The sequence below is a fragment of the Saimiri boliviensis genome, chromosome 20, assembly GCF_048565385.1.
Source record: "Saimiri boliviensis isolate mSaiBol1 chromosome 20, mSaiBol1.pri, whole genome shotgun sequence".
Lineage (NCBI taxonomy): Eukaryota > Metazoa > Chordata > Mammalia > Primates > Cebidae > Saimiri > Saimiri boliviensis.
The window spans coordinates 21758678-21779888 of NC_133468.1; the positions used below are offsets into that span (position 1 = coordinate 21758678).

The 21211-nt window shown below is 38.6% G+C and overlaps 1 protein-coding gene across 2 annotated transcripts in view; it reads left to right on the forward strand.

Annotated features, from left to right (window-relative positions):
• The window catches only part of ATP10B (ATPase phospholipid transporting 10B (putative)), a 321028-nt gene that overhangs the window by 73764 nt on the left and 226053 nt on the right, over positions 1-21211 (forward strand). For both annotated transcript variants that reach the window (XM_074390675.1, XM_074390674.1), the window contains exon 2: positions 9384-9457. The gene's annotated coding sequence lies outside the window, so the exon portion shown is untranslated. The remainder of the gene's footprint in view (positions 1-9383; positions 9458-21211) is intronic.

Below are 21211 nucleotides of genomic sequence, written 5' to 3' on the forward strand. Positions count from 1 at the left end.
TCTCTCAATCTCAAGGTATTTTGTTTGTTTGGTTGGTTGGTTGGTTTTTGTTACATCTTAGTCCAGGGTGTGAGAAACAGAGCTCTTTTTTTTTTTTTTTTTTTTTTTTTTCAAGAAATCTCTGTTTCAACTCTACAACATTTCTTTTGGACATTCTCCCACTGAGTGTGTGTTCAGAGGAACTTCAGCCTCATCGGTAATCTATATCTCAGCTGTCACTGCTTTTTCAGAAAAACCTGAATTTTCAGTTTCTATGGAACACACAAAATAAGTTCTCATAAGACTAAGGTGATATAGGTGGCAAATGTGGCAGGCATAAACATCTGGTCAAGGGGTGCTCTAGATGCGTACAGACTAAGCTTGTTCTAGACAGCACCTTTAAGGAGAATTAAAGATACCTAGGTCTTATAGATACTCAGTCCTCAAGGAAAAAGCCTATCATGTTTAATTAGTCCATACTTGGGCTAGAAATCTGTGGGGAAAAAATTCTAAAACATATACCACAAGGAGTGTAACCAAGAAGTTTCTCAGCCTGATGAGAATTTACATGTGAGTATCTGAAAGCACATCGTGAAAAGAGATACATTGTCATATGAGCCTCTAGTTAGAGTTTTATTTCCTTAAATTTTAAGCGTGGTTCTCCCTATTGGCCTATCTTTATGTTTCAGTTTTATCCATATTTATCTCCATCAATAGCATTTCATAAAGAATGTTGCCTTGAAAAAGGCATATCCTTTTGTACAGATCCATCAGTGATATATTTAAAATCAACCTTTATTGATACCTGCCTCATGTAGCCCAAGCCTGAACTTCATCACCCTAGACAGCATGTTCATCCCCTAGAAGCATAAGAATTGGATGTTGTGCATAATTAGGAATATTGTTGGTTTGTCCACCTTATTTTACTATTTTATTTATTTTTGAGACAGGGTCTCAGTATATCGCCCGGGCTGGAGTGCAGTAAGATGATCTCGGCTCACTGCAACCTCCACCTCCCGGGTTCAAGTGATTCTCATGTCTCAGCCTCCCAAGTATCTGAGATTACAGGCTTGCACCACCACACCTGGTTAATTGTATTGTTAGTAGAGATGGGGTTTCGTCATGTTGGCCAGGCTGGTCTCAAACTCCTGGCCTTAAGTGATCCACCTGCCTCAGCCTCCCAAAGTGCTGGAATTATAGGCTTAAGCCACCATGCCCAGGCTTTTGGTCACAATTTTAGCAACCAGGTGTGTATTTGATGATTCATGTTGTATGACTGCTCGCAAGTATAGTAGAACTATTATTACCAGGAAACCACAGGGCATGCATATATTCATAACAAAGTTTTTCCATAAAGTTGTGGTTTCCCTCTAAAGTATTTAAATTATAATTTAACTATTTTGCATGAAAACATTTGGAAATGTGTTTTTAAAGTCATTTTTAAAATTTAAACCACGTCTTCTCACTGCCAAATGTAATTGATTTAAAAAAAAAAATCACACAAAGTAAAAATATGGTTCTGTCTTATAATGAGTTTCATTTCTCAGCTATATTTCTCCATCTGTTTATAAATTGTCTGCTTCCTCCACTAGTTCCTTTCACATATTTTAATCAGTTATTTTATAATCTTTGTCTTCTAATTCCAACATCTGGACTGCGTCAATTGACTATTTTTCACTTAGTTATGAACCAGCTTTTCCTGCTTCTTTGCCTGTCTCATAATTTTTGGTTGTATGATGGACATTGCATGGGAAAATAAAACAGGATGAAATAAATATTAACTCTTTGAAAAGAATATATCCCTTTCTCTTCAGACAGCTGATGTGGGAAGTTGAGTCAATCTCATCATTTAATCTATAAACTGAGCTAAATCTGGGATTTGCTTCAGCTCTAGTTAAATTCACTTCATCACTACCATCAAATAATTAGAAGGCAGGATCAGGGCTTTACCATCATCAGGTCTTAGAATATAATTACCAGTGATTGTTTCAAGATTCTCCTATATTCTACAAGCCAGCTTTCAGATCTCCAAATTGTAGGTGATTTCTCTTGCTCTCCATTCTTATAGCACAGTGATAAACTTTTGAGGTAATAGATTTTGTCTCTGCTCTCTAGTCCTGTAAACAGTTTTCTATGCCTTGTTAATCTCACTGTCATACTAGTATGCCACCAACCTTCAGCAGAATGATGCTTTATATTTAGTAAAGGTCCCATGCTCCTAAGAGAAAAATCTCTCTCAGATTCCCTGCCCTACTCCAGAGCTGGGCACATTAACACTGTGCACTTGGTGCACGTGCTGTGGAAAAGGTTGGAGAGTGACTGAAGACTGACTTTGGGCTAGATCTGCCCAGGATTGTAATGTGTTATGCCAGACCATGCCTGGCCATAAAAGATTATTAAAAGTTGGGCTTGTTTCTCCTTACCCCATCTATGGCAGGTTTTGTTCTTCTGCCGTGCCCTCAGGGTTGATACAGCTGTGTTAGTGCTCTCTAGGAGTAACTCATCTCTCTCTCTGATTATCATACTTAGGTATCTTTGTGTCATCAGAAAGATGAGGTTCTTTTTTTTTTTTTTAGAGTATAATTGTATGGCTTATTTAGCTTTATCTTTGTCAAGTGTGAGCAAATGTATCTTACAGCAGTCTACATTCTAGAAGCACAAGTTATACTGTGAAAATTGAAAGCCTGTCTCCTTGTTCTCCAGATGCATCCAAGTGTGTACACACGTTCACACACTCTTATTCATTTGTTTCCATGTGTGCATATGTGTGTGAATTTAAAAATATCTTGCTATGTACTCTCTCTACAACTTAACACTTTTTCTCAACAATGTGTTGAGGGCATTTTTTCCTATTAGTACATGTAGAACTACCTTATTCTTTTGAACATTTGTATAGTATTTCATTATATTGCTTGAGCCATTTTTTATCCAGGCAATTTCTTACAGATGAACATTTAGTTATTAAATACTTAATACTACAAATATTGTAGTCATTAACAATCTTACAAGGTAGACGGAGTTTTATAAGTATTTCTAAGGTTGGATTTCTAAAAGTAAAATAGCCAGTTTGAAGTTTAAAAGATGGTAATAAATATAATGTGACCTTATATTGCTCTGTGGTATTATGATTATTATTGCTATACTACTTGGATATTGACAAATGCTGGGCTATTTGTCCCCTTGAACAAAGGCCTAAGGCCAGAGAACCAAAGTACTCTTTGTGGAACACAGGTCCCATTATTGTTCATAAAAAGGATTCTGTGTTCAAGTTAAATTGGGAATTCCAGTACATTTTACTCACTGACTTTCCTTTTTAGAGGTAAAGAGTCTAGGAAGCCATAAAGAAAAACTGAGCAATTTAACTTTATTCAACCCAATGTGTTCCACACATCTTGATCAAAGAACTCTTTCATTGCCTATTACCACCTGACATCCTATTAAACAAAAACACAGTTTGGGAAATGCCACTCTAAACAGTTTTGTTCTTTTATTTTTTTAATTTTATGTCAATTTTTTTAATAGAGAAAAAATACGAGTAGATTTGAAATATTTCCCTTACTATACAGTTTTGTTATCTGAAAGATGTGTCACCTCTTAACTTTTCCAAATGAAGAATTTCAGTGAATAAATGTATATGTTTCTGTTTTCTTCAATCTCTTCCCTGGTAATGAGGTATTAAGCACTTTTCACAGTGAATTGTCTTTTCTTCTTATCTGCTATTCCAGAAAGGCTTTTTGCTTAGAGATGGGGTAGATTTGTGCTTGTTAGAATTGTTTACAAACTAGAAATAAGCAGACTTTAAAAGGAAGCCTGGGGTGTTACCTCATAAGTCAATAATTAGAACTTTTAATAGCTGAACTCTGTTGAACCTACTCGACCTTCCCAAAATTCTTACTTCTTTCAAGATTTTCATTTATATTTCTCACAATTAAAGTATGATGTACTTGGCAATCTCCTGAAATCCTAACTTAGGAAAGTCTCCTGCTTATTTAAGGTTTACGTAGGGATAGTGTGTTCTGCCAGAAGAGGAAACTAGGAAAGTTCAGTAATCTTATTCATCATAAGTTATCAGAAGAGATCTGTGCAGTTAAACAAGGGAAACTCTATGCTAGGTAGAGTCACCATTAATTAAGAACTTCCTATAGGCCAGCTGCTGTGCTATGAAGTTTACCTGAATCACCTCATTTACTAGGCTCAACAAATTAGGAAATATTATTATTATCTCCATTTAATGGATAAAGAACTTTGAACTGAGTGAATCTAAAAGAAAAGAAAAGGTTTGTTCAAAGTTATAGAGCAAATATAAAAATAAGTGACAAAGATGATAGTATAAGCCTGCCCAATTACAAAATCTGTCTTTAACCACTATGCTACTCTGTCCACCCTATGTGTGTGTGCACATGCACATGAGAGAGATATTGATTGAGATTGAGAAGAGGCAGACAGAAATAGAGACAGACAGGAAATGAGAATAAAACTAACCAAAGGTATTGTTTGAAGATGTCAGATTAACTAAAATAAGAGTCTGAGGTTGAAGGCCAGCACAAACTCAGGTAAAATTTTCACTTGTCAGTGATCCTTCTAGATTCCATTATATTTGCTGTCTTCATTTCTCCTCTAGAGCTTCCAGTGACATAGTTGTCAAATATGCAATAAAAATCTACTCTATAGATAAAGGGACTGTCAAGATCTCTGAACTTTAAAACAAAAATCCAGAGTTTCATATATAAAAATTTGGCTCAATTTCTAATGAATATAGATTACATGAAGTCAACAGTGTTTTCTCTGTGGATAGCTAATCAATACAAGTAAAAAGAAAGGTTCAGATCAATTTATAGCTAGAAGCACACTTGAAAAAGCACAGGTTTTTAAGGCTCAAAAAAAAAACCTGTTTGATCTGGTGTCATGATTACAATTCATCATATACAGAAAACATGTATTTTTATTCATCACACATGTATTGAACATTTCATTTCCAAGGCACAATATCAACTGTCATAATGCCTACACAAACACACGGTGATTTTAAAAATCAAAAAGTGAACACTTGAGAAAAATTTTTTAAATGGTAGATTAAAAAAATATGCAAAGTTGATTCAACATACATAAATCAATAAATGTGATTCACCACATAACAGAATTAAAAGAAAAAACCACATGATCATCTCAGTAGCTGCAGAAAAACCTTTTGATAAAATCCAACATCCCTCATGATAAAAAGCCTCAACAGAGTAGTAGGCATTCCTCAACATAAAAGCCGCCTATAAAATCCACAGCTAACATCATACTGAACAGGCAAAATCCAGAAACATTCACCTTTAGAACTGGAACAAGACAAGACTGCCCACTCCCACCACTCCTATTCAACATAGTACTAAAAGTTCTAGTCAGAGCAATCAAGCAAGAGAAATCAAAGGCATCCAAATAGGAAAGGAAGAAGTCAAACTATCTCTATTTGCCGACAGTATCATTCTATACTTAGAAAACCCTAAGGACCCCACCAGAAGGCAACTAGAACTGACAAATGAGTTTAGCAAGGTTGCAGGATATGAAATCAATGTACAAAAATCAGTACTTCTATACATTAATAATATCCAGGCTGATAGTCAAAGAACATGATTCCATTTAAAATACCACAAAAAAAGTGAAATACCCAGAAAAATAGCTAACCAATGAGATGACAGATTGCTAAAAGGATAACTACAAAACACTACTGGAAGAAGTCAGAGATGACATAAATAAATGGAAAAATGTTACTTGCTCATGGATTAGAAGAATCAATATCATTAATATGGCTATACTGTCCAAAGGAATTTAGAGATTCAATGCTCTTCCTATCAAACTACCAATGTCACTCTTCACAGGATTAGGAAAAAACTTTTCTAAAATGTATATGAAACCCAAAAGGAGTGCAAATAGCAATTCTGAGCAAAAAGAATAAAGCCAGAAGCATCACACTACCCAACTTCAAGCTGTACTATAAGGCCACAGTTGCCAAAACAGCATGTAATGGCACAAACACAGACACAGAGCTCCATCAAACCAAACAAAAAAGCCAGATATAAAGCCATACACCTACAACCAACTACTCTTTGACAAGGCTAACAAAAGCAATGAATTGCTTTTCAACAAATTGTGCTCAGATAACTGGCTAGCCATATGCAAATGAATGAAACTAGACTCTTACCTTTCACAGTATACAAAAATTAAATGGATTAAAGATTTAAATTTAAAACCTCAAACTATAAAAATCCTAGAAGAAAACCTAGGAAGTGCCCTTCTCAATTTTGGCTTTGGAAAGAATTTTTGGCTAAGTTCCCAAAAGCCATTACAACAAACCAAAAATTCACAACCTATAATATGAGAGAAAATATTTGTAAACTGTGCATCTGACAAAAGTCTAATATCCAGAATTCTTATGTAACTTAAGCAAAAACAACCCCATTAAAAAAAGGTCAAATGACATGAACAGCCACCTTTCAAAAACAAGACATACACATGGCCAACAAAGATATAAAAAAATGCTCAACATTACTAAACATCAGAGAAACACAAATCAAAATCACAATTGGATACTGTCTCACACCAGTCAGACTGGCTATAATTAAACAGTTAAAAAACAACAGATGCAGGCAAGGTTGCAGAGAAAAGGGAATGCTTGTGCACTGCTGGTGGGAAGGTAATTTAGTTCATCCTCTGTGGAAAGCAGTTTGGAGATTTCTCAAAGAACTTAACACAGAGCTACCATTCAACTCAGCAATACCATTACTGAGTATACAACCAGAGGAAAATAGATAGTTATCCAAAAAGACACATATACTATGTTCATTGCCATGCTATTCACAATAGCAAAGACATGGAATCAACTAGGTACCCATCAACAATGAACAGGATAAAGAAAATGTGGTACGTTTATGCCATGGAATACTATGCAGCCTTAAAGAAGAATAAAATCATTTTCTTTGCAGCAACACAGATGAAGCTGGAGGCCATGATCCTAAGCTAATTAACTCAGGAAGAAAAAAAAATAAATGCATGTTCTCACTCATAAATGGGAACTAAACATTGAGTGCACATGGACATGAACATGGGAACAATAGACCCTGCTGATTAAGGTCAGGTGAAGGAGGACAGTGGGAAGAGGCGTACCTATTGGGTACTATGCTCACTACCTGGGTACAGTATACCATGTAATAAACTGGCAGATGTCCCACTCCTGTATCTAAAATAACAGTTGAATTTTTTTTTTAAAGGATGCTGCTAACTTCTGACATACAAATAAACTACCAGGAAATAATTAAATTGCATTGGTGAAATAAATTTTAATCGGAAATCTCATTGTAGTAGTCCGTTTTCACACTGCTGATAAAGACATATCCAAAACTGGGCAATTTACAAAAGAAAGAGGTTTGATGGGACTCACAGTTCCACGTGACTGAGGAAGCCTCACAATCATGGTGGAAGGTGAAAGACACATCTCACATGGCAGCAGGCAAGAGAAAGGAGTAAGAGACAAGTGAAAGGGGTTTCCCCTTATAAAATCATCAGGTCTCGTGAGACTTATTCACTACCACAACAACAGTATGGGGAAAACTGCCCCTATTCAATTATCTCCCACTGGATTTCTACCACAACACAAGGGAATTATGGGAGCTACAATTTAAGATGAGATTTGGGTGGAGACACAGCCAAACCATATCACTCATATTCATTGAACAAGTATTTGCTGAGCAACTATTACATGCTAGATGTGTGCCAGGTCCTTGGAACATGGGGAATATGTAGGACAGTCTCTGACCTCAAACAGCTCACAGCTGAGTGGGGTAAAGGGACATAAAAAGGATAATAATCACACAATCTTTTAAGGGATGTAACAGTAGCATAAACAAAAAGGTGAATAAAAGTCTCAGAGAATGATTAACCTTTATGCAAAGCTTAAAGCTAGTTGACATGCTCTGGAAATGTTTAAGGAACACAGGCCTATTTTACCAAAGAGGAAACCAGGCACAGGGAGAGAAGGTGGCTTGTGCAAAGCTGGCAATTGACAGAATGGGACTAGAAAGATCCTTGACATCCAGGCTAGTGCCTTCTCACATGCAGTGGAAAAACCTTCACACAGTCATGCACTGCATAACAATGTTTCAATCGAAGGACTGCATATAACACAGTAGTCCCCATAAGATTACAATATTTATCTTTACTCTTCCTTTTTTATGTTTAGATATACAAACACTTAACTGTTGTGTTACAATGGCATACAGTAGTCAGCAATGAAACAGGCAACTTCTTTTATTTATTTATTTATTTTTTATTGCATTTTAGGTTTGGGGGTACATGTGAAGAACATGTAAGATTGTTGCATAGGTACATACATGGCAGTGTGGTTTGCTGCCTTCCTTCCCCTCACCTGTATCTGTCATTTCTCCCCATGCTACCTCTTCCTACCTCCCCACCTCACTGTACCTCCCCCATTTCCCCGGACTCCAGTGTGTAGTGCTCCCCTCCCTGTGTCCATGTGTTCTCATTGTTCAACACCCACCTATGAGTGAGGACTTGCGGTGTTTGAGTTTCTGCTCTTGTGTCAGTTTGCTGAGAATGATGGTTTCCAGGTTCATCCATGTCGCTACAAAGGACACAAACTCATCATTTTTGATGGCTGCGTAATATTCCATGGTGTATATGTACCACATTTTCCCTATCCAGTCTATCGTCGATGGGCATTTGGGTTGGTTCCAGGTCTTTGCTATTGTAAACAGTGCTGCAATGAACATTTGTGTGCAGAAACATGCAACTTCTATAAAAATTAGCAGGCTGGGCACAGTGACTCATGCCTGTAATCCCAAAACTTTGGGAGGCCGAGGTGGTGAATCATCTGAGGTCAGAAGTTGCAGACCAGCCCGACCAACACGGAGAAACCCTATCTCTACTAAAAATACAAAATCAGTTGGGCATGGTGGCGCATGCCCGCAATCCCAACTATCTGGGAAGCTGAGAGAGGGGAATCGCTTGAACCCGGGAGGCGGAGGTAGCAGTGAGCCGAGATTGTGCCATTGCACTCCAGCCTGGGCAACAAGAGCAAAACTCCATCTGAAAAAAAAAAAAAATAGCAAGCTCTATTCATTCAAGTACAATAACTTAATTGTACTTCACATAATTTTATATTTGGGATGAGGCTAAAACAGAAAAAAAATACTAGTAGAGAGTTGTTAATAAAAATAACTTGAAAAAATTATTGTAAGATGTGATCAAATGCAAATCGATCCTGGATAACACTCCAAATTTCTTATTCCATAAATAAGTTCTATTATATACTAAAAGTTTCCACTATTAGAAGATCCTCATTAAAATACAGAAATACACAAAACTGAAACAGTAAGTTAATGTAATTATTTGTTTCGTTTCAGAAGATCTATGGGTCCCACTGCCAGCCAGACGACTCTCCGGGTTCTCAACAAGTGTGCCCAGCTCTTCTGAAGAGGTAGGGTGAATGGCGACTGTGTTGTCAAAGTCTGTCTTCATTGCTCCCATCTTCACTGCAACAGCAAAACCCTGCAGCATTTCATCACACCCAAGTCCCTGCATATGGATCCCAATGCAGGGATTTTGTTGTTGTTGTTGTTGTTGTATAAAGGTGCGTTATTTTAAAATCATCATATCCTGCTTGTATAAATCAGTTACTCTCCATTTCCAACTTCCGTCACCTGAGCTTGCGAGCAGAGTGTGTGGTATTTTTCTGGGCTTAAGGTATAAACGGATATGGCGTTCAAAAACATGTCTGGCTGGCAGAGCCCATCAGGGCAACCTCTTGGCACCTGCTCCTTCCCATGGTATTAGAGCTGCACAAACCACTCCTTAGACTCCAGGTGCTGGTAGAGTTCCATAGTCAAGTCAACTGCCTGTAACTTGCCCATTTTTTAAATCAGATTATTAGATTTGTTCCCTATAGAGTTGTTTGAGCTTCTTATATATTCTGGTTATTAATCCCTTGTCAGATGGGTAGTTGCAAATATTTTCTCCTATTCTGTGCATTGTGTGTTCACTTTCTTGATTGTTTCTTTTGCTGTGCTGAAGATTTTTAACTTGATGTGATCCCATTTGTCCATTTTTGCTTTGGTTGTCTGTGCCTGTAGGGTATTATCCAAGAAACCTTTGCCCAGTCCAATGTCCTGGAGAGTTTTCTTGATGTTTGCTTTGAAGATTTTCATAGTTAAGGGTCTTAGATTTAGGTTTTTAATCCATTTTTATTTGATTTTTGTATATAGCAAGAAATAGGGGTCTAGTTTCATTCTTTTGCATTTAGATATCCAGTTTTCCTAGCACCATTTATTAACGAGACTGTCCTTTCCCCCAAAGTATGTTCTTGACAACTTTTGCTAAAACTGAGTTCAGTATAGGTGTATGAATTTAAGTCTAGGCTCTCTATTCTGTTATGCTGATCTATGTGTCTGTTTTTATGCTAGTACCACGCTCTTTTGGTTTCTATGTTAGTAGTATAATTTAAAGTCAGGTAATGTGATTCTTCCAATTCTGTTATTTTTGTTTAGGAAAGCTTTGGCTCTTCTGGGTCTTTTATGGTTTCTTACAAATTTTAAGACTTTTTTTTTCTATTTCTGTGAAGAATATCATTGCTGTTTTGATAGAGGTTCCATGGAATCTGTAGATTGCCTTGGGTAGTGTGGGCATTTTAACAATCTTGATTCTTCCAATTCATGAACATGGAATATCTTTCCTATTTTTGTATCTTATTTAATTTCTTACATCAGGTGTTTTATAGTTTTCACTATAAATATCATTCACTTCTTTCTTTTTTATTGCATTTTAGGTTTTGGGGTACATGTGATGAACATGCAAGATTGTTGCATAGGTACACACTTGGCAGTGTGGTTTGCTGCCTTCCATCCCCTCACCTGTATCTGTCATTTCTCCCCATGCTATCTCTTCCCACCTCCCCACCCCCCCGCCCCTCCCCCATTTCCCCCCAACGGACCCCAGCGTGTAGTGCTCCCCTCCCTGTGTCCATGTGTTCTCATTGTTCAACACCCACCTATGAGTGAGAATATACAGTGTTTGATTTTCTGCTCTTGTGTCAGTTTGCTGAGAATGATGGTTTCCAGGTTCATCCATGTCCCTACAAAGGACGTGAACTCATCATTTTTGATGGCTGCGTAATATTCCATGGTGTATATGTACCACATTTTCCCTATCCAGTCTATCGTCGATGGGCATTTGGGTTGGTTCCAGGTCTTTGCTATTGTAAACAGTGCTGCAATGAACATTCGTGTGCACGTGTCCTTGTAGTAGAATGATTTATAATCCTTTGGATATATACCCAGTAATGGGATTGCTGGGTCAAATGGGATTTCTATTTTTAGGTCCTTGAGGAATCGCCACACTGTCTTCCACAATGGTTGAATTAATTTACACTCCCACCAACAGTATAAAAGTGTTCCTATTTCTCCACATCCTCTCCAGCATCTGTTGTTTCCCGATTTTTTAATGATCGCCATTCTAACTGGTGTGAGATGGTATCTCAATGTGGTTTTGATTTGCATTTCTCTGATGACCAGTGATGATGAGCATTTTTTCATATGTTTGTTGGCCTCCTGTATGTCTTCTTTTGTAAAGTATCTGTTCATATCCTTCGCCCATTTTTGAATAGGCTTGTTTTTTTCTTGTAGATCTGCTTTAGTTCTTTGTAAATTCTGGATATCAGCCCCTTGTCAGATGGGTAGGCTGCAAAAATTTTTTCCCATTCTGTTGGTTGCCGAGTCACTCTACTGACTGTTTCCTTTGCCGTGCAGAAGCTGTGGAGTTTGATTAGGTCCCATTTGTCTATTTTGGCTTTTGTTGCCATTGCTTTTGGCGTTTTGGTCATGAAGTCCTTGCCTACAACTATGTCCTGAATGGTTTTGCCTAGATTTTATTCTAAGGTTTTTATGGTAATAGGTCTGATGTTTAAGTCTTTAATCCATCTGGAGTTAATTTTGGTGTAAGGTGTCAGGAAGGGGTCCTGTTTCTGCTTTCTGCACATGGCTAGCCAGTTTTCCCAACACCATTTATTAAAAAGGGAGTCCTTTCCCCATTGCTTGTTTTTGTCAGGTTTGTCGAAGATCAGATGGTTGTGGGTATGTTGTATTTCCTCTGAGACCTCTGTTCTGTTCCATTGGTCTATATCTCTGTTTTGGTACCAGTACCATGCTGTTTTGATTGCTGTAGCCTTGTAGTATAGTTTGAAGTCCGGTAGTGTGATGCCTCCTGCTTTGTTCTTTTTGCTTAGAATTGACTTGGCTATGCGGGCTCTCTTTTGGTTCCATATGAAGTTTAAGATGTTTTTTTCCAGTTCTGTGGAGAAGGTCATTGGTAGCTTGATGGGAATAGCATTGAATCTGTAAATTACTTTGGGCAGTATGGCCATTTTCACGATGTTGATTCTTCCTAACCATGAACATGGAATGTTTCTCCATCTGTTTGTATCCTCTCTTATTTCGTTGAGCAATGGCTTGTAGTTCTCCTTGAAGAGGTCCTTTACATTCCTTGTTAGTTGTATTCCTAGGTACTTTATTCTCTTTGTAGCAATTGTGAATGGCAGTTCGTTCTTGATTTGGCTCTCTTGAAGTCTATTACTGGTGTATAGGAATGCTTGTGTTTTTTACACGTTGATTTTGTATCCTGAGACTTTGCTGAAGTTGTTTATCAGTTTCAGGAGATTTTGGGCTGAGATGATGGGGTCTTCCAGATATACAATCATGTCATCTGCAAATAGAGACAATTTGATTTCCTCCTTTCCAAGTTGGATACCCTTTATTTCTTTTTCTTGCCTGATTGCTCTGGCTAGAACTTCCAGTACTATATTGAATAGGAGTGGTGAGAGAGGGCACCCTTGTCTAGTGCCAGATTTCAAAGGGAATGCTTCCAGTTTTTGCCCATTCAGTATGATATTGGCTGTTGGTTTGTCGTAAATAGCTTTTATTGTTTTGAGATACGTTCCATCAATACCTAGTTTATTGAGGGTTTTTAGCATAAAGGGTTGTTGAATTTTGTCAAAAGCCTTCTCTGTATCAATTGAGATAATCATGTGGTTTTTGTCTTTGGTTCTGTTTATGTGGTGAATTACGTTTATGGACTTGCGTATGTTGAACCAGCCTTGCATCCCCGGGATGAATCCTACTTAATCATGGTGGATGAGGTTTTTGATATGCTGTTGCAATCGGTCTGCCAGTATTTTATTGAAGATTTTTGCATCTATGTTCATCATGGATATTGGCCTGAAATTTTCTTTTCTTGTTGAGTCTCTGCCGGGTTTTGGTATCAGGATGATGTTTGTCTCGTAAAATGATTTGGGAAGAATTCCCTCTTTTTGGATTGTCTGGAATAGTTTCAGAAGGAATGGTATCAGCTCCTCTTTGTATGTCTGGTAGAATTCAGCTGTGAACCCATCTGGACCTGGGCTTTTTTTGGGTGGTAGGCTCTTTATTGCTGCCTCGACTTCAGACCATGTTATTGGTCTATTCAGGGTTTCGGCTTCTTCCAGGTTTAGGCTTGGGAGGATGCAGGTGTCCAGGAATTTATCCATTTCTTCCAGGTTTACTAGTTTATGTGCATAGAGTTGTTTGTAATAATCTCTGATGATGGTTTGGATTTCTGTGGAATCTGTGGTGATATCCCCTTTATCGTTTTTTATTGCATCAATTTGGTTATTCTCTCTTTTCTTTTTTATTAATCTGGCTAGTGGTCTGTCTATTTTGTTGATCTTTACAAAGAACCTGCTCCTGGATTTATTGATTTTTTGAAGAGTTTTTTGTGTCTCTATTTCCTTCAGTTCTGCTCTGATCTTAGTTATTTCCTGTCTTCTGCTAGGTTTTGAGTTTTTTTGATCTTGCTCCTCTAGCTCTTTCAATTTTGATGATAGGGTGTCAATTTTCGATCTCTCCTTTCTTCTCATGTGGGCACTCATTGCTATATATTTTCCTCTAGAGACTGCTTTAAATGTGTCCCAGAGATTCTGGTATGTTGTGTCTTCGTTCTCATTGGTTTCGAAGAACATCTTTATTTCTGCCTTCATTTCATTGTTTATCCAGTCAACATTCAAGAGCAAGTTGTTCAGTTTCCATGAAGCTGTGCGGTTGTGAGTTAGTTTCTGCATTCTGAGTTCTAACTCAATTGCACTGTGGTCCGAGAGACTGTTTGTTATGATTTCTGTTCTTTTGCATTTGCTGAGGAGTGATTTATTGCCAATTATGTGGTCAATTTTAGAGTAGGTGTGATGTGGTGCTGAGAAGAATGTATATTCTGTGGATTTGGGGTGGAGAGTTCTGTAAATGTCTATTAGGTTTGCTTGTTCCAGGTCAGTATTCAGGTCCTGGATATCCTTGTTGATTTTCTGTCTGGATGATCTGTCTAATATTGACAATGGGGTGTTAAAGTCTCCCACTATTATTGTGTGGGAGTCTAAGTCTCTTTGTAAGTCATTAAGAACTTGCCTTATGTATCTGGGTGCTCCTGTATTGGGTGTGTATATATTTAGGATCGTTAGCTGTTCTTGTTGCAGTGATCCTTTTACCATTATGTAATATCCTTCTTGGTCTCTTTTGATCTTTGTTGCTTTAAAGTCTATTTTATCAGAGATGAGAATTGCAACTCCTGCCTTTTTTTGCTCTCCATTTGCCTGGTAGATCTTCCTCCATCCCTTTATTTGGAGCCTTTGTGTATCCTTGCATGTAAGATGGGTTTCCTGGATACAGCAAACTGATGGGTTTTGGCTTTTTATCCAATTTGCCAGTCTGTGTCTTTTGATTGGGGCATTTAGTCCATTGACATTTAGGGATAGTATTGTTATGTGTGAATTTGATACTGTCATTTTGATGCTACCTGGCTGTTTTGTTGGTTAGTTGATGCAGATTCTTGATTGTGTTGATGTTTTTTTACCATTTGGTGTGTTTTTGGAGTGGCTGGTACTGGTTGTTCCTTTATATGTGTAGAGCCTCTTTCAGGAGTTCTTGTAGAGCAGGTTTGGTGGTGATGAAATCTCTGAGTGCTTGCTTGTTCACAAAGGATTTTATTTTTCCTTCACTTATGAAGCTTAGTTTGGCTGGATAGGAGATTCTGGGTTGAAAGTTCTTTTCTTTAAGGATGTTGAATATTGGCCCCCAATCTCTTCTGGCTTGTAGGGTTTCTGCTGAGAGATCTTCTGTGAGTCTAATGGGCTTCCCTTTGTGGGTAACCCGACCTTTCTCTCTGGCTGCCCTTAGCATTTTCTCTTTCATTTCAACCCTGGTGAATCTGACGATTATGTGCCTTGGGGTTGTTCTTCTTGAGGAATATCTTTGTGGTGTTCTCTGTATTTCCTGGATTTGAATATTGGTCTGCCTTGCTAGGTTGGGGAAGTTTTCCTGGATAATATCCTGAAGAGTATTTTCCAGCTTGGATTCATTCTCTTCATCACTTTCAGGTACACCTATCAGACGTAGATTAGGTCTTTTCACATAGTCCCACATTTCTTGAAGATTTTGTTCATTCATTTTTGTGCTTTTTTCTCTGTTCTTGCCTTCTCTTTTTATTTCATTGAGTTGATCTTCGACCTCTGATATCCTTTCTTCTGCTTGGTCAATTCGGCTGTTGAAGCTTGTGCATGCTTCACGAAGTTCTCGTGTTGCGTTTTTCAGCTCCATCAATTCACTTATACTCCTCTCTATGCTGTCCATTCTCGTCAGCAGTTCGTCCAATCTTTTTTCAAGGTTCCTATTTTCTTTGCGTTGGGTTAGAACATGTTCTTTTAGCTCATTGTAGTTTCTTACTACCCACCTTCTGAAGTCTGATTCTGTCATTTCATCACCCTCCTTCTCCATCCGGTCTGGTTCCCTTGCTGGTGAGGAGTTGTGATCCCTTTTAGGAGGAGAGGTGTTCTGGTTTCGGGAGTTTTCATCCTTTTTGCGCTGGTTTCTTCCCATTTTTGTGGGTTTGTCCACCTGTTGTCTGTCTCTGTCCCAGGGAGTTGGAGCTTTATGAGTTTCCGTTGCACTACTGCCTTTTTTGATTTTTCTTTCAGGTCGAACCCGCCCAGCTAGCAGCACGCCTAGCCACTGCCTGCCGGCAGGGGCTTTGCTGAGCTGCTGTGGGCTCCGCCCAGCTGCCCTGAGCTCTTCCCTGTAGTCCTTTTTATATGGGCGTAGTTAGAACTGTCTGGGCAATGGTGGCCCCGCCTCTGTTATGGGGGACTCTCTCTGTTGTGGCAGGTTGCCTCGGCAACGGCAGCCTGCCTCCTTAGCGGTGGAGAGTCTCAGTAATGGCGGAAGCCCCTCCCCCACGGAGCCGGACCGTCCGGGTTCAGCTGTGCTTGGTTTGGAGGGCTCAACCCAGAGGGTTTCCAATTACTGTTTTTGTTTTCGTTGCTGTTGGGGGTGGAGGGGTGGGACCAACCGAGCCTGATCACCTGGCTCCCTGACTCAGAGTCTTTTCTTTTAAGTTGAACGACCCCGTGTTCGAGTCGCCTGCTGAAAAGGCGCCGGGATCTCCCGTGCTGCGACTCACCAAGTCGGCTCGAACTGCGGCGCCAGCTCCTGGCAGATTTTTTGCCTAGGAATCTCCTGGCCTGACTCGCTATTTCAGATGAATGGGCAACTCTGCCGTCTCAGGGCTCTGCTCGCCAGCTAAGAGGGCTCCCAGACCAGTGGCTTTTGTACGGAGAACCGCAGCAACAGGGCGTGGTCACAGCAGCCGCGCGGGCGGAATCAGCCCCGCGGGGGCCAAAACAGCCGCACCGGCTGGGACTGCGATGCTGGCGACCCCTCTGCCTGGGTATCTCCTGGTCTGTGGGCAATAAGAGTTCGTCTGGAAATGCGGCGTCCACTCACCCTCTGCACCTTCACTGGGAGCTGAAGTCCTGAGCTGTTCTTAGGCGGCCATCTTCCCAGCATCGTCCATCATTCACTTCTTTCATTACATTAATTCCTAGGTATTTTATTTTATTTCTAGCTATTGTAAATGAAATTACTTTTTAAATTTTTTTCAGATTGTTCACTGTTAGTATATAAAAGTGCTACTGAATTTTTAATGTTGATTTTGTATCCTACATCTTTACTGAATTTATCAGTTCTAATAGTTTTTGGTGTAGTCTTTAGGTATTTCCAAATACAAGATTATATAATCTCCAGACAAAGATAATTTGACTTCTTCCTTTTCAATCTGGATGTGCTTTGATTCTTTCTCTTGTCTGATTGCTCTAGCCAGGTGAAAGTAATCATCCTTGTTGTGTTATAGATTTATAGTGAAGACTTTCAGTTTCTCCCAGTTAAGTATGAGGCCTGCTATGAGTCCGTCATACATGGCTTTTATTATGTTGAGGTATGTTCCTTCTATACCCAGTTTTTTTTAGGGTTTTTATCATAAAGGGATGTTGAATAGTACCAAATGCTTTTTCAGCATCAATTGAAATGATCATACGGTTTTTGCCCTTCATTCCCTTGATCCAATGTATCCCATTGATTGATTTGCATATGTTGAACCATACTTGCATCCTAGGGGTAAATCTCACTTGGTCATGATGAATGATCTTTACAATATGTTGTTTAATTTGGTTTGCTATCATTTTGCTAAGGATCTTTTCATTAATATTCATCAGAGATACTGGCCTGTAGTTTTCTTATTTTGTTGTGTCTTGGTCTCGTTTTGGTATCAGAGTAATACAGCCTCACTGAATGAGTTTGGAAGTATTCCTTCCTTCTCTATTTTTCAAAATAGTTTAAGTAGGATTGGTATTAGTTCTTCTTTAAATGTTTGGTAGAATTCAGCAGTGAAGCCATGAGGTCTCTGGCTCCCCCGCCACCCCCACCAACTGGGAAACTTTGCATTAAGTCTTCAATTTTGTAATCTTGTTACCTGTTAATAGTCTGTTCAGGTTTTGGTTTTTCTCATCGTTGAATCTTGGTAGATTTGTATATGTCTAGAAATTTGTTCATTTCTTTATTTTCCAATTTATTGGTATATAGTTGCTCTTAGTACTCACTAATGATTCTTGAATTTCTGTGGTATCAGTTGTAATGTCTACTTTTTTAATCTCTGATTTTGTTTGAATCTTCCCTCTTTTTATTACTCTAGCTAAAGGTTGGTCAACATTTATCTTTACAAAAAAAAATCAACTTTCTGTTTTGTTGATTTTTGTAATGTTTTCTTCATTTCAAATTCATTTATTTCTGCTCTGATCTTTATTATTTCTTTTCTTGTACTAATTCTGGGTTTGGTTTACTCTTGCTTTTTTTTTATCTTTAAGATATATTCTTAAATTGTTTATATGAAGTCTTTCTTCTTTTTTAATGTAGACACTTATAGCCATAAAATGAAGGTGATTTTTCTCTGATAGTATGATTTAATTTCTTGCTTTTTTTCTGTATCCACTATATGTTTTTTAATTTAGATTGCCATGAGGCTTGTAAATACCATTGTATGCCCCATTATCTTAAGCTGATAACAGTTAACATTACTTGCATAAACAAACAAGCAAAAAGAAAACTGATAAAAACTCTACATTTTAACTTCATCCCTCTGCTTTTTAAGTTTTTGTTGTTTCTATTTATCTTGTTGTACTGTCCATGTCTTGAAAAGTTGTTGTAGTTATTATTTTTATTGGTTCACTTTTTAGTCTTTCTGCTTAAGATAAGAGTAGTTTACACACCACTGTTACAGTGTTATAATATTCTGTGTTTTTCTATGTACTTACTATAACCAGTGAGTTTTGGACCTTCAGATGATTTCTTATAGCCCATTAATGTCATTTTCTTTCAGATGGGAGTAATCCCATCTGAAAGAAACATTTCTTGTAGGGTAGGTCTGGTGTTAATGAAATCCCTCAGCTTTAGTTTGTCTGAGAAAGCCTTTATTTCTCCTTTATGTTTGAAGAATGTTTTTGCCAGAAATACTATTCTAGAGTAAGTTTTTTTCTTTAATCACTTTAAATATGTCCTGCCACTCTCCTGGCCTGTAATGTTTCCACTGTAAAGTCTACTGCCAGACATAATGGAGCTTCATTTTATGTTGTTTGTTTATTTTCTCTTGCTGCTTTTAAGATTCTTTATTCTTGATTTTTGGGAGTTTGATTATTAAATGCCTTGAGGTAGTCTTCTTTGGGTTAAATCTGTTTGGTGTCTACAGCCTTCTTGTACTTGAATGTTAATATCTTTCTCTAGATTTGGGAAGCTCTGTTATCCCTTTGAATAAACTTTCTACCCTATCTCTTCTTCTATCACTTTTAAGGCCAATATAACTTTTAGATTTGCCCTTTTGAGACTATTTTCTAGATCCTGTAAGTGTGCTTTATTCTTTTTTCTTTTGTTTCCTCTGACTATGTATTTTCAAATGTCTTATCTTCAAGTTTGCCAATTCTTTCTTTTGCCTGACCAGTTCTGCTATTAAAGACTCTGATGAATCCTTCAGAATGCCAAATACATTTTTCAACTCCAGAATTTCTGCTTGATTCCTTTTGTTTCAATCTCCTCTTTAAATTTATCTGATAGAACTCTAAATTCCTTCTCTGTGTTATCCTGATTTCGTTGAGTTTCCTCAATACAGGTATTTTGAATTTTCTGAAAGGTCACCTATCTCTGTTTCTCCAGAATTGGTCCCTGGTACCTTATTTAATCCATTTAGTGAGGTCATGTTTTTCAGTATAGTCCTGATGTTTCATCTGTCTCTGTGAATTAGTTATTTACTATAGTCTTCATAGTCTGGGCTTATTTATACCCATCCTTCTTGGGAAGGCCTTCCAGGTATTCAGAAGTACTTGACCATTGTGATCCAACTGTATCTGCATTAAGGGGCATCCAAAGCCCAATAACACTGTGGTTCTTGCAGATTTGTAGAGATGCCACCTTGATGGTCTTGAATAAGATCTGGAAGAATTTTGTGGTTTACAAAGCAGAGACTCCTGTTGTCTTCTCTTACTTTCTCCCAACAAAAGGAATCTCTCATCTCCCCCCCTCCCCCTCTCCCTCCCTCTTCCCCTCCCCCTCTTCTCCCTCTCCGTCTTCTTCTTCTTCTTCGCCCCGCCCCCACCGTTCTGATGTTCTGAGCTGTCTGGATCTGGGGGTGGAATAACACAAGCACCCCTGTGGCTACCACCACTGAGACTGCACTGGGTCAGACATGAAGCCAGCACAGCACTGGGTCTCATGGTCTCATACAAGGCCTACTGTAACTACTACCTGGTATTGCCTATGTGCAGTCAAAGTCCTGGAGCTCTAAAATCAGCAGATGGCAATGGCAGCCAGGTTTATATCCTTCCTTTGAGTTCCCCCAGGCCCTTGGTGGGTCCAGAGGTACTGTCTAGAAATCAGGGACTGGAGTAAAAAACCTTAGAAACCTACCTGGTGTTCTGTTGTACTGCAGCTGAGCTGGCATTCAAACTGTGGGACAAAGTACCTCCCACTCTTTTTTCTTCCTTTCCATATGCAGGGGTAGGAAGAGAGGAAGTGGCTACGCCATGGCCACTACCACTATAGGTCCACAGGAAGTATTGCCAGGCCACCACTAGTGTTCTCTTAAAGTCCAAGGGTTCTTCAGTCAGCTTGTGGTGAATGCTGCCTGGCTGAGAATCACCTTTCAGAGTACTGGGCTCTCCTCTAGCCCAGGGCCGATCCAAAAATGCTGTCCAAGAGCCAAAGCCTAGAATCAGGGACTCCAAGAACCCACTTGGTTCTCTACTCCTCTGTTGGTACCTAAGCTGAGTTGGTACCTAAGGTACAAGATAAAGTACCATTTACTTTCCTCTCTTCTTTTCTCAAGCAGAGGCATCTCTCCCCATAAGAATATGCTGAGTCTCTCCTGAAGCCAGCAAGTTGTAGAGTGTCCCCCCGTCAAGGTCCATTGCATACTACCTAGATATTGCTACTGCTTATTTATGGCCCAAGGGCTCTTTAGTTAGCAGGTGATGGGTCCTGCCAGGACTGGGACTGGGTCCTTACTTTCAAGGTAGAGATTCCTTTCTGGCCTAGGATGTGTCTAGAAATGTCATCTGAGAGCTGGATCCTGGAAAGGGGACCTCAAAACTCTGACTGGTGCCTTATTCTACTGAACTTTTGATTTTGATATTTAATAATGGCTGAACATTTCTCTAACTTGATGATAACTATAAAATTACAAATCCAACAAGTTGAACAAACTTCAAATAGGATAAACATAAGGAAAACCACACTAAAACATGTCAGTATATTTGCTTAAAAATTCAGTGACCAAAAAAAAAAAA